The sequence below is a fragment of the Acanthopagrus latus genome, chromosome 4 (assembly GCF_904848185.1).
Source record: "Acanthopagrus latus isolate v.2019 chromosome 4, fAcaLat1.1, whole genome shotgun sequence".
NCBI classification, from domain to species: Eukaryota; Metazoa; Chordata; class Actinopteri; order Spariformes; family Sparidae; genus Acanthopagrus; species Acanthopagrus latus.
This window is the reverse complement of record NC_051042.1, coordinates 12,377,528-12,390,025: the sequence shown is the minus strand read 5'-3', so window position 1 is coordinate 12,390,025 and position 12,498 is coordinate 12,377,528. Positions and strand designations below refer to the sequence as shown.

The window sequence follows — 12,498 nt, the reverse complement described above, 5'->3', positions numbered from 1 at the left end:
CCTTTGCTGTGAGGGCTGGGGGTTTGGATGAGAAGCACAGGCTTAACGGTGCTAATGGGTATATGGGACTGGCAAACACATGTGGGCAGTGCCAGTGAGGCTCCACAGTCAGGGAGTGTTTATGGGAGATTATGGGGCTAAGGATTTAGTGGAGTGGTGGTGGACATGAAGGGCTCCTGGCCACTGAATGAACCGTGTGACAGATGTTGTAAGGCTTAGGAAAAGACATCTATGTTTTATTTTGAACATTTAAGATTTATTTATTTATTTGAGGCCACTTTATGGCTCAAACCTTCTTTAAGAAAGTCCAGCCTTCTATTGTACTAAATCTGTGAGACAAACAGCAGCACACAGAGATAATGACAGCCAATGGTGGCACATCTCTGCTGTACAATAAAATATACAGACGGGAAAGAATTATTCAGGCATCTGGAGAAGGGGAAGCACTCTACACCAATACAACATAAAATAAATTTATGGCTCATTTCACCAACTAGAAGCTAATCTAAAAGAGATGAGTTATAACCCCATGTAAGAAATAAAACCAGATGAAAGGTGAGTTTTGAAGAAATTTGAATGGATGACACCGAGGATAAGAACCAGCCGACATGGAGCAGGATGAATTAATCTCATTTTTTTATGCTTTGAATGGTAGTCTGCCCACTATGGCCACTTAGAAAAGATTGGACAGCTGATTCATGACATCTACATTTACATTCAATGGCGCCATGAATTTTCCTGTTCCAGTGTTAGCAGACAGGGGCCTTCAAAACCTTGTGACTCACGACCCAAGATGTGTGACTGGATTTGTTCCTCAGACAGATTAAAAAATATGAGTGTGTTTGTATTGTGGTGCTACAAAATTTAATTCCAGCCACGTTGGTATTTTATTGTAGAGGGAGGGCACTCTTTATTAAAATACAAGCAGTCTATTTCAGTAATAAAATACAAGCAGTCTATTTCAGTAATTAATTTCTGTACATTTGCAATAACTTTATACTAAGGTGCATTTTTGAGAACAGAAAAGAACGGGCATGCTGTGAGCCAGCCATGGATCTAGGAAGTTGGCAGCCCATTCATTCCATTAAATGTCAAAAAAGTTGCTGATGCTCTTTACTAACTTACATGTGCATTAGTCTCTGTCTGTCTGTGGCTCTGCTTACCAGACTGTTTGTCCATATCGATAAGACTAAACAATACATCCATGCAGCTGTTGATGGCCTATAAAATATATATATAAGACTAATGGTTAAATGTGTGTATAAGAGAATATTGGCTTAGCCCCGCCCTGTTATGCCTGTCAAGCTTGCTTTCATTTGAAGTTTACATAACTCAGTTACCAGAATAAATGTTAGCAAGTACATATAGCAAATGATGGATATGTTGAAACATTTTTTTACTGCAACATTAGGTTTAACATTCCATTTTATGTCATGATGTTGCTCTGCTTATGATGTATGTACATCTGAATGTATCTGTTTGCTGAAATGTAACATTCCAATACTTAATTCTTAGGTCTGTTTTGAATGTACCATGATAACTTTGAGACATATAACACTCAAGCACCCTATTATATTTTTGAAAAAGTAGATCCCTTGTTAAAAGTAGATACATAGAAAAGCAGGCTTTTTTATCAACTTTAGCTAACTAGATTATTAAGCTAATGATTGCTCCATGTGTTGTTTGAAAACGCTGCTTCGAGTCGACATTTTAAAGATGTTTTCAGCAGACCATTTTTATTTTTTTTTTTATGTATGTTGAATCTTGAGGGATTCAACATACATACATACATACATACTTGATGGCTACATACGTGTGCCAAAAGGCTAAAACTAAAGTATGACAGTCATCTTCACCTGCTGATGATCCATTAATGTGACATAAACAGACTGGTGTAACATTTTTTTTGATGATACAAGGATTGACTAACTAACTATTAATTCAAAAATAAGGCTTAGGTTCATTCTAACTTCTCTCACTTTTGTTGTAACTTTTAATGTCACAAGAGAAAAAGCTTTGAGGGTGATGACTAATTGATGTGTTTGACATATGTAACACTATCTTGGATAATGAGGGTTGCCAAAGTGAACTTCTGGTCCTGTGCTTTTAGCGTTGGAAAGGTTGGAAGGAAGACACCGCCTTTCAAACTCTTTATATTTGGAGTTTTAATCTGGGGGCGCAGCTACACCGTTTCAACAATTCAAAGCATGACAGACCTGCCCTGCCTCAGGTCGCTAAGCTGTACAGTAGTTGGACAACCGCTGTTCCGGGAAGGAATTTAGCGAACGGTCAATTCTGAGAGTAGTCTTTAAATGTGTGTGATGATCAGGATTAAACGCCTGTCTTGACTCAAGGGTCTCAGACGACACGCGGTTCAGATTTCAGCCACGGTACAGAAATCACTGCACAACTCAGCTCAGTTTGTGGGGGGCATGTTGCCAACTGATGAGCTGCTTCTTTTTATTCCCAAATACTAAATTCACTAACTGAATGAGCACCGTGTGGGAATGCAAAATTGCTGAGCAAGCTTGTTAACATCTAAGCCTGAGCTTTTAATGTTCTGTGGGGCTTGTGCCTAAGCATTTTACATTTTTGACTTAACTGTTAGAACTGCATCTGCAAGATAATGTCATTTTGGAATAAGGAAATCATGAATATACTGAATGTAGGCTTTTTCTTCCCACATGTAATCACCGTATTACTGAAGTCACAAAATACATAAAATGTTGCTTTTAATTTGTTAGTGGCAGTTCGCTCTATGTGGACATGAACATTTGTCGGTACATTGCAATTTCATAAACGCTTGAAGCTACAGCCTTGGAGGCTCAGAGAAGTTGGCCACCGCCTCCAAAGCAACCAGCCAAAGAACCTCAAAGCTTAGAGGTACACACCCTGATTTATTTATTTTTTCGCCCAGCTGCCTGTTGATATTTTATTTGAGAGGAATAGTGGAGTTGCTACGCATCAGAGCTAGGCTAGAAGAAAAATGCTGGAGTTGGGCACAGCGGTTTGATCAATGTCAGAGTGCTGATGAGTGCTCATGTTGTGTCGAGCCTTCTTAGTGTTTTGAAAATAACGATTTTGGCTAATTCGCTAATTTGCCCCAAGCAATCCGAATCCGAATATGGTTAATCTTAAAAGTGCCTCTTTCATCGTAATTATGCTTTTACACAAAGGTTTGACTCATATACATTCACAAAAAAAGCCTAAATTGCATTTTGGCGCAAGTTTCACTTTAAGTTAATCCATCCATTTATCTACAGAATTAAGAAAACCCAACTCCACTCCACAGCATAATGGCTGAAAAAAAAAAAAAAAAAGACAAGGGACATGGACTGCTTGGTTGGTGCTAAAGTGTTTTAGGGTAGATTTGTCCATTTAAGCCTGATCAGTGAGGATTTAACACCAAACTGTGTTGTGTATGTGTTTTCAGACCTGCTATATCTGGTATTAAGTGTCTCAGAGGCAGCTGCTAACATGTGCCCATGTTTTCCCAAAATACACACAGCAGCTTCCCCCCTAAGTCTGCCTCTGCAGGAAAACTGATCCAGCCCAACCGAGAACACACTCTTTCAGAGGGCGCGAGTGGTCAGCTGTGAAGAGGCTTTGGCTGCCTGCGCTCAGATTCAGTGGAGGCCTAAAGGGCCTAAAGAGTCATTTTGACTAGTTTATGTCGTGTTCAATCATGATGATGAGGGAGAAAGGTAGACCATGAGTTAAACCAAACAAGCAGTTAAATGTAGGGCCTTAAAAAACCAAGAAGAGCTTCTCTGTTCGTAGCTCTCAATTTGACTTTCATTTGTATGTGGGAGAAATGAAATAAAAATTAATAGGCAAGATGCATGTTCACAAAAATACGGACCAGATTACACCAAGGGGGCTGCATGAGGTTTATTTAATGCTACAATTGACGGAAAGCGCTAATGTCTCAGAACATCAAAGAATGTTTCTACGGCTTAATGAGAGCATGTCTTGAGTTTGTCATATTTGGCCTCCCTGACTCCATCATTACCATCGCTAAAAACCTTTCAAGCCGTTGGCACAACATTTGTATAAACAAATTAGCTTAGTACTTAGCGTAGTCAGTTAGTTCTCATTTCCTCCAGTTAAGAGCATCATCTAAAATCTTTAACTTATAATGAAACGTATTTATGATTTCATTTCCGTCCCTCATGCATCTCCCTTCTTTGGCTTTTAACTGGTCTTTGCTGTTCCATGTGTGCCTATAATGTCCAAAAAGCTGCAGAAAAAGCTTTGCGTGGCACTCAAAAGAAAGGCAATCTTCCTCCTGTGCTGGACTGTCTTTACTGGCTTCCAGGGCGTCAACAATTGATTTTAAGATCCTGCTGTTTGTTTTTGAAGGCACTCAATGGGGCCTGTTTGTATTGTATTTCTGAAATCTCTTAACCTGTCATAACTTCTCAAGATCTTCTGGGTGTGTTAACGTTGCTGTCTGTTGCTGAGGCATAATGCTGCATTACTAAAATGTTATAAGATTAGAGAGGACGGAGATTGGTATTTATTGGCTACCGGATATAAGTATAAATCCTTAAAGGTTCTCTAATCAATATATATTTTTATATTTTTTATCAACAATGGATCCAATGATTTCTTGCCTTTGAAAGTTACAGCCCAGATGCTGTCAGGCTCACATGCGCTGCCTTTGTGATACAACCGAGAACAGAAGAGCTAAATTGCCTCCACTTGTTCAATTCCTTATGTATAGTTCCTATCATTATGGCATAATATATTTTTGGCCACAAGCGGGATTCAGTAGCCTTTTCCCCCTTTTGGTTAAAAGTGAGACCCATTTTTAGTATTTGATTGACCGCACAGCTGCTGCACAACACAGTACAGTGCACATTTTTGTTTCCATTTTGCCTGATTTTATCATGGCTCTGCTGTCAAACTTTTCAAACATAAACGGGCTACTTGAGTAATAAATTGTTAGTTATAAGATTTTTTTAAGCAGTATTTTTGTCAACATAGTTGACTTGAATTAGTTGTGAGAGGCTCCTATTTTGTTTGTAGGACGGGAGTCGCTAACCTGACACTCTTTTGCACAGAACTATCTGGAAATGTGCCTCTATAAACTGTTTGGAAAAGGCAGGGACTTTCAGTTTCTTTCAATTACACAAAGTCACCAGTTCTGATCTAACTGATGCTAAAGTAGCATCTATGCTAACCTCTTTAGGAGACACCATTGTTGTTTTCAAATGTCCAGTCTCTTCTCTTGCTGGTCATTAGGCCTAAACCATGCCTGTATCAGCTGCCTCTGTCAACCAGTGGTTCATCAAAAGCATGCTGATTGGTTCAACCACTGTGCGTTTGGCCAAAAGCGTGACAAGAGGGATATTTGGTATCACATTATCATGTGTATCACATTATCATGTGGTTCCAAAGAAGAAAACATTCTAATCACAATTATATTAAGGTGATGTGACAAGACTTGCTCACAGTGATGAACCCAGAGAGACTCATCATCTTTCAGCCCTCCTTTTATTTTGGTTTTATGGCTTTGTTGTTTTGGTTTACTTGCCCCAGTTATTCTCAGCATCTTATCCACCAGATTGCAGCTGTTTTCAGTGAGAAGCTATGATAAACCCACTGTATGCTGCCAGCAGTGGGTCACTGTGATCCAAGTTTGTGAGGATTGAACTACCTGAGCACAAGACAAAGGTCAAAAACAAACAGGGCATACAAAAGCATACTTCACTTTTATCGACCACCTCTGTGTACAAATCAGACAGCTCATGCTAGGATCACCAGATACTCAAGCTCACAACAGGAGATGTCTTTGTAGATCTCTGGTTGAATATTTTTTTTCCAAGCATACATGAAATGTTTTAATTGGCAGTGGTGTTGTGCAGTGCGCGAGTGATTCTGGGTTAAAACTAACAGAAGAATGTCTCAACACAGGTTGACACAGAGCCAGCAGTCACATTTTCATAACAGAGGCTAGCTAATTAGCGATTATCCAGGAAAAATGCATTTGTACTAAAAATGTCTTGCGAAGACAATCATGCACATTAGTTACATTTCTGTGCAGAGCTGCAAAATGGGAGAACAGTCGTGATATGAGCCAGAAAGTGAGGTGGAATATTCTTAGTAAAATGTTTATCACAGGGTTCCTCACACCAACCTGAAGGTTGGAAAAACACAAATTTAACCTGCTTACAAGTCCAGTGCTGTTTCTTTTGCCTTGCTTGATTACCAGTGCCAAAGCACAGATAAAATCACAAGGACAGCCCTCAAAGGACTTTGTCAGTATTTGGGTAAAGTCGATGTTAAAGAGCTGAAGATATGGTGCTCAATTATTCAGATTTTGACAGATGGTGACTAATACTGTGTGAAGAATGGCAGCAGTGCAGCTGGATAGAAAGACAATGGCTGATTGGTAACCAGATATGCATGAAGTAATGAGGCTAATCAACTATATCTCAGGACGTCACAGAAAGCACTGAACTTCAGTGATATCCCTGAAGTCGGAAGTATGGATGGACTGTGCGGATGGGATTAAAATGGTGCTCAGTCTTTTTTTCTTGTTTTTTTACAGGAAGCTGAACATTATCTAAGTGACGGTCTAGCCTCTTAGATGGATAAAGTTGTCCCCAGAAGAACTGTCATATTTATATTTGATGAGAGTTGTCACAGTATTGCCACAAAGACTGTAGCGGTAAATCTTTCATTAGCTGACGCCTTTGTTCCGGAACACGGTGACCGATGAATGACATTTACTCGGTCAGAATTAATTGTTGCGGTTAGCAGGTTGTGAATGTTTTACTTCGATATGTTTTTCCACTACTGTCAAATGTCATCATTACAATCCATAATCATACTGTGACACACTTTACAGCCATATACCGCATGTGTTTATTCAAGTGACAAGTATAGTACATCTCCCAGGAGAAAGTGCTACAGTCCCTCAAATGATTAGCTCTGGGCTGCATGAGGTACTTATCCATAGTCAGTGTTTTACCTACAGGGGATAGCGGTCTGAACACCTCTAGTTTGCAGAAGCAGCAAAAAAAAAAAACAGTATCGGTGTACCCTATACTTATTTTCACTGCTCTACCCAGAGGTGTGAATCCTCAGTGGCCTCACAGTTCGATTCAATTACGATTCACCTGTCAATTATTGGAATACACAACATTTATTGAAGCATCTTGATGCATCTAAGTGCACAGAATCCTCATTTTCTACATAACTGATACATCTGAACTTTTCTTTCGTTTAGAATGGCCTCTCAAAAATCAGTCTACAACAGTCAACAATATAAAAAAGCTACGCCTTTTTGATAACATCAGTCTAGAAATCAGTCTTCATCAGTCTTCCAGGAGGTAGAGCGGGTCATCTAGTAATCAGAAGGTCACTGATTCGAATCTCTGGCTTCTCCAGCTGCATGTCGAAGTATCCTTTGGCAAGATACTTAACCCAAAATTGCTACTGTTGAGCAGTTGGCCCCTTGCATCAGGCTTTGAATGTGTGTGTGTGTGTGTGTGTGTGTGTGTGTGTGTGTGTGTGTGTGTGTGTGTGTGTGTGTGTGTGCGTGTGCGTGTGTGTACTGGGTGAATGTGACAAGTGTGTTAAAGGGCTTTGAGCAGTCTGTAAACTGGAAAAGAGCTATAGAAATGCATATCCATTTACCAGTACAGGTGTGCTTTTAATCTACAAAAAATATTATCATCAACTCTCAAGCAGAGCACTTCCTGAATGTGTTGAACACCACAAACATGACTCTGCTGCATGCAGCTCTCTCTGAGTTGGAAAATGAAGTTGACAGTGCCTCTTCAACTCTTGGCTGGATTCTGTATAGATGCAAACATAAGCTTCGAGTCCACTTCGAGTCGTACTTCTCTGTGTGACCATTTAGTCGGACACTTGCGCAGATGTTCTTTTCAAAGTACTAGGTGTGTGTCTTTAAGTCACTGGCTGGCTGCTGATCTTTGCCTCCCTCTGCAATATTTCTTAACCGGGTAAATTTAGCTCTCTGCTCACCCCCTCTTCAGTGCTACCTAAACAGCCAGGATTGGAAAATTAACATAGGCAGTCAAGTATGCTGTGACGTTGCATCACAATGCAGCTTACAGGTGAGAGGTCTCCACCCCACTGGCTTTACTCTGCTGTCTGAGCATCATTTGACTACAGCAATCTTTTTTTTGTTATTTTTACCTTGTAGAACAGGAGGGTTGCTGGTCTACCACTGCAGCTGCGATCAGTTGTTTATTTTGTGTCACTGTGACTTTCATGATTTAACACATCATTTTGGACCCAAACTAACACTTTAAATCATGCATGTCTCCAGCTATTGAACTAACCCTTGAACAAACAGTAAAATAAAAGTTAAAGTCAAACTTGTCTTGCTCCAAAGTGCCAATATTCTTGCTATTTGTGTAATATTTCAATATCTACTGCTGTGGTAAGTCTGCTTACATCAGTGATGTTAATAAAGCAGCCTATATTTTTAGTATGATCAGATAAGAAACAGATGTTTATCTATTACTTACACTTATGAAATGTAAACGTGAAAATAAATGTAATTTAGTTTGTCAAATAGTGACTGACTGAATCTTTAACCCTTTCTTTTTTGTAAGCACAATAAAAGAATAGAAATAATGAAAGGAATATTTCTTGTCATGAGCTTAACTTTTGCTGGTAAAAATTGATGAAAGAGCACCACCTTGTGGATAATAGCCCTAATGACAATTATAGATATATTCATTTATGTCTTTGTGCTTTTGTTGCACAATTCCAGCAGCCTTTTGGTGTTTTTGTTTTATAAATAAGTGAATTTATCAGCAGCACTTAACAGAGAGCTGAAGCCAAACAAAACAAGAACAACCAGCACAAAACATGCTATTGCCTACAGCCCATTACAGATAACAGACAAACCCACATCATAATGCTTAAAGTAGTTAAGTACTTTCTCTTACTGAGGAGGAATTGGAGAGTAAAAATATTAGCAACAGAGTTGTCATTATCATTTGAAGCTGCACAGCTGGACATAAGTCAGTGGCGCTGGCGATATTATCACATGCAGCTAAAGCTCTTCAGCAGAGACAGTTTTATTCAGTGAATAACCCTCAGAACAGTGAAAAAAAGACAGCTTCCTCTGGAATGATGCTGAGTGCATGTAAAAGCAAGGTCTATGTGTGCGGTACTTGTGCGTGATGTACTATATCTGCTCAAGATGTTTTTTTCCTTCTCTGCTGCATCGAGAGAAGAAGAAAGAACACCTGTCCCTAAAATTTCAGAGAATGCCAGTGAGCACAGAGCCGATTGTGTTCAAAGTGTGTATAATTGTGTGAGCTGTGAACCATGTCAACCTTCCATGCTTGGCAGTCATGCACCATTTCCTGTGACCTTGCTTTACACAAGAGAATCTCAACTGATTTTGTATATTTTCAATCATTTCACTCTCCAGTTTAACTCTGTGCAGAATTTATCATGTTTGCTGGAGTAAAAAGCTCCGTCCAACAAGGTTTCTACATTTAAAAGCGTCTTTTCAAACACACTGTGCATCAGGAGGTGTTTTTCATAAGGTTTCCACAACAACAACAAGCACAAGTTGGAAAGACTGGAATGCCTCTTTATAACATTTCTGAGCTCGAAAAAACAACATTTAGAAGCAGGAGAGAATTGTAATTTTGTCCAAAAATCTTTGTTTTCTTTGTGTTACTGAAAACATCTGGGTCTAGCTTAGGTGTCAGTTGTAGGTACATGACTTATTTTGACATATTTATTTTTGAACTGAAATCTCAGAATACCCCTAGATTAGTTTAATCATATATGAAAGCCTGATAATATTCTTTGGTGCATTATATTTGGCTTATCAACCGTTTTAAACCCCACATTCCTCACAACAGATAATCTGATGGCATATGTTTGTTTAAAATTACTTAGAAAATACATTGATTGAAAATGAAATTCAATTAAATTAAAAGCCCCAAGTGTTAAATATATCACTGCACTGAACTCTGCTTTACCCTACCTCTCTTTGCTCCAAAACGTCACACAAGGTTTGAGATCTTGTGATTGGGGAATAGCTTCTTGATGCTTGTCAAACCTTGTCGAGTCTGCACAATAGCTTCTATAGAAGCTGTATCATCTTTGAGAATAGCATGAGGAAACTGAGATTATACCAAGTAGAAAACGTTGCCCTTTTAAAATCTCTCTCCATTCTTTGGTTATTAGATGACCATTTAGGCTAATCAGTGGTCTAATGTCTCGTGTAAAGTCTCCTTGACTTTGTGATCACAGTTTGAATAGGACATTACAGATCTATTCTCTGTTGAAGGTGAAGGCAGTGCATTTAGTAGGGTGAAACCAAATGTTTTGTGAGAAAAAAAAATAAGTACAGATGACATGAGAAACTCACACATTTTTTTTTTTTTTTTAAAAGGCTTTTCTTTACATATAACAGATAATTATCTTTCTTTCAGGTTATGGATGAATCACTTATAGGCAGCTCAGGTGGAGTACAGTCAGAGTGTAACTGGCTGGTGTTCAGCACTCAACGCATTATAGACGGGGTCCTTATGTTTTAATCTCATACAATGACACTCTGGGATAGACCATTAAACACTATGAGGGTAGAGGTAAAATTCACCAAGACATTTCAGGAACAGGCCATTAAAGTAACCTGCAATGTGTTATTTCTATACGTTATTTCTATGAAAAAGAAACATACGGGTTCATTTTCCATTGAAAAGGTTACAAAAAATGTCTCTGTGTGCTGTTAAATTATTGGTCCCGAAAACTAAGAAAATCTTAATTGGCCAGAGTCATTATTAGCGGGTCAGATCTGAAATTAGAAAAGAAATTGTAGTTGTAGCTTCATTATAATTGGTCTAAGGATTCATTATGATGTGCCATCAGTGCATTTCCATATGATGAATAACTTCCTATGGTCACATGTTGCCTGGCCGCTCAGGCGACATTAACCAAATATTAGAGCTGAAACTATTAGTTAATTGATAGATTAGTTGATCAAAAGAACATTTGATCCTTTTAGTAATTATTCATGCAAATATTTGCTGGTTCCAGCTTCTTGAATGTCAAGATATTCTGTTTGTCATTTATTGTATTAAATGAAGAGTGTTTGTTGTTAATGTTTCATTTATTTAGTCTTTCTACATCTTAACATCTTGAGCTGATGATGGAGCTACATTCAAAATAAGAGAATTAACAAAATTATTCCAATTCATCAAGAGGAGTGGGGTTGTGAATGTCTGAAGCAAAGATAACAGCATTCTATCCAGTGAAGTTGTAAAGATAATGCGCTGCAAACCACATATGTCGACTTTGTTGATTGTGACACCAATCGAAAGCTCAGCAGATCATGAAAGTCAGTCGACTTTATCCTCTGTCACACAGATCATCTGCACACAATTTCTTGGCGAGCCTCCGTTGCTGAGATGTTTGAGTCTGGACTAAAGGGGACCAACTGGCCAAGCAATATTGCCATCCTTCAAGCCAGGCCATCAGAACGGCTAAAAAGTGAAAGAGTACTGAATAGATTTTGAACAACAGAAGAACACTGCAGTAGGGGTCAGATTGCGACCAAATTGTTGCATTTTGCGACCAAAATTTTAGACAGTGTGACTAAATGTTACATTTAGTTGCGCATGTGCGACCAGTGAACATGCAGGTTTTTTTTTCTTTTCTTTTCTTTTTTTTTTTTTTTTAACACTGGGACGTGGAAGGGGTGAATCAAAGAATCTGGAATCTGGAATCACAGGTGGCAGGCCAATATACTCGCAACATGTGGGGAACACAAATTTTGCAGGTAATGCTGGCACTCCACAGTTAAAACATAATACATTGGTCAAACACAGAGATAAGATAATGGAAAACAGAAATATTTGTAGAGGTTTTTATATTAAGGCTCCATGACTGCAGTCTTAGTGGGGTTACTGAGAGGCTGTGATAAATTCCTCCCTCTCCGAAGTCTATTGTCTACGAGAACATGGATTGTTTCCATGAGACAAGAAAACTAAATACTGAACCGTATAGTTTCACTTCACAAAGTCCTAGTTGGTGATCCATGAGATGAACAGAGTTTTAACAAAGTTGTGTGTTTTGATGAAGTGGGCAGGACTGCTGACTTCCTCTTTTCTCTCCACTTAGCTGGAACAAAGAGCTTTTGTAATGCCTCATCACTCCTGCTGAAGTAAAGCTCACACACCACCATCAGTATCCGACGCCAGCTGAATTACATGACAGCTGCTTCAGGCTAGTTGCTCTAAGTATTTCCCTCCCCGCATCAGCAAATGGGCCAGTGACTGCTCAAGAGAGCCGTGCTAGGGACCTGCCTACCTCCAGAACAGTTCAGTTATGTGGGACCCTGGAGGCCCATGCCCACATTTACTTGGAGCTGTCACAGCCTCACAGCAGCAGGCTGCCAGGGCAGCTGGAGCTGTGCTTGAGTCTTTCACATCTCCTTAATAAGGAATTTGAGATTCTTCCCTCTGGCATGACACCTAGTTGAACAGAGTG

The 12,498-nt window shown here is 39.2% G+C and overlaps 1 protein-coding gene across 10 annotated transcripts in view; it reads left to right on the top strand.

The window, feature by feature from the left end:
- Positions 1–12,498, top strand: part of luzp2 (leucine zipper protein 2) — a 231,080-nt gene that overhangs the window by 49,157 nt on the left and 169,425 nt on the right. The gene's annotated exons all lie outside the window — the stretch shown is intronic.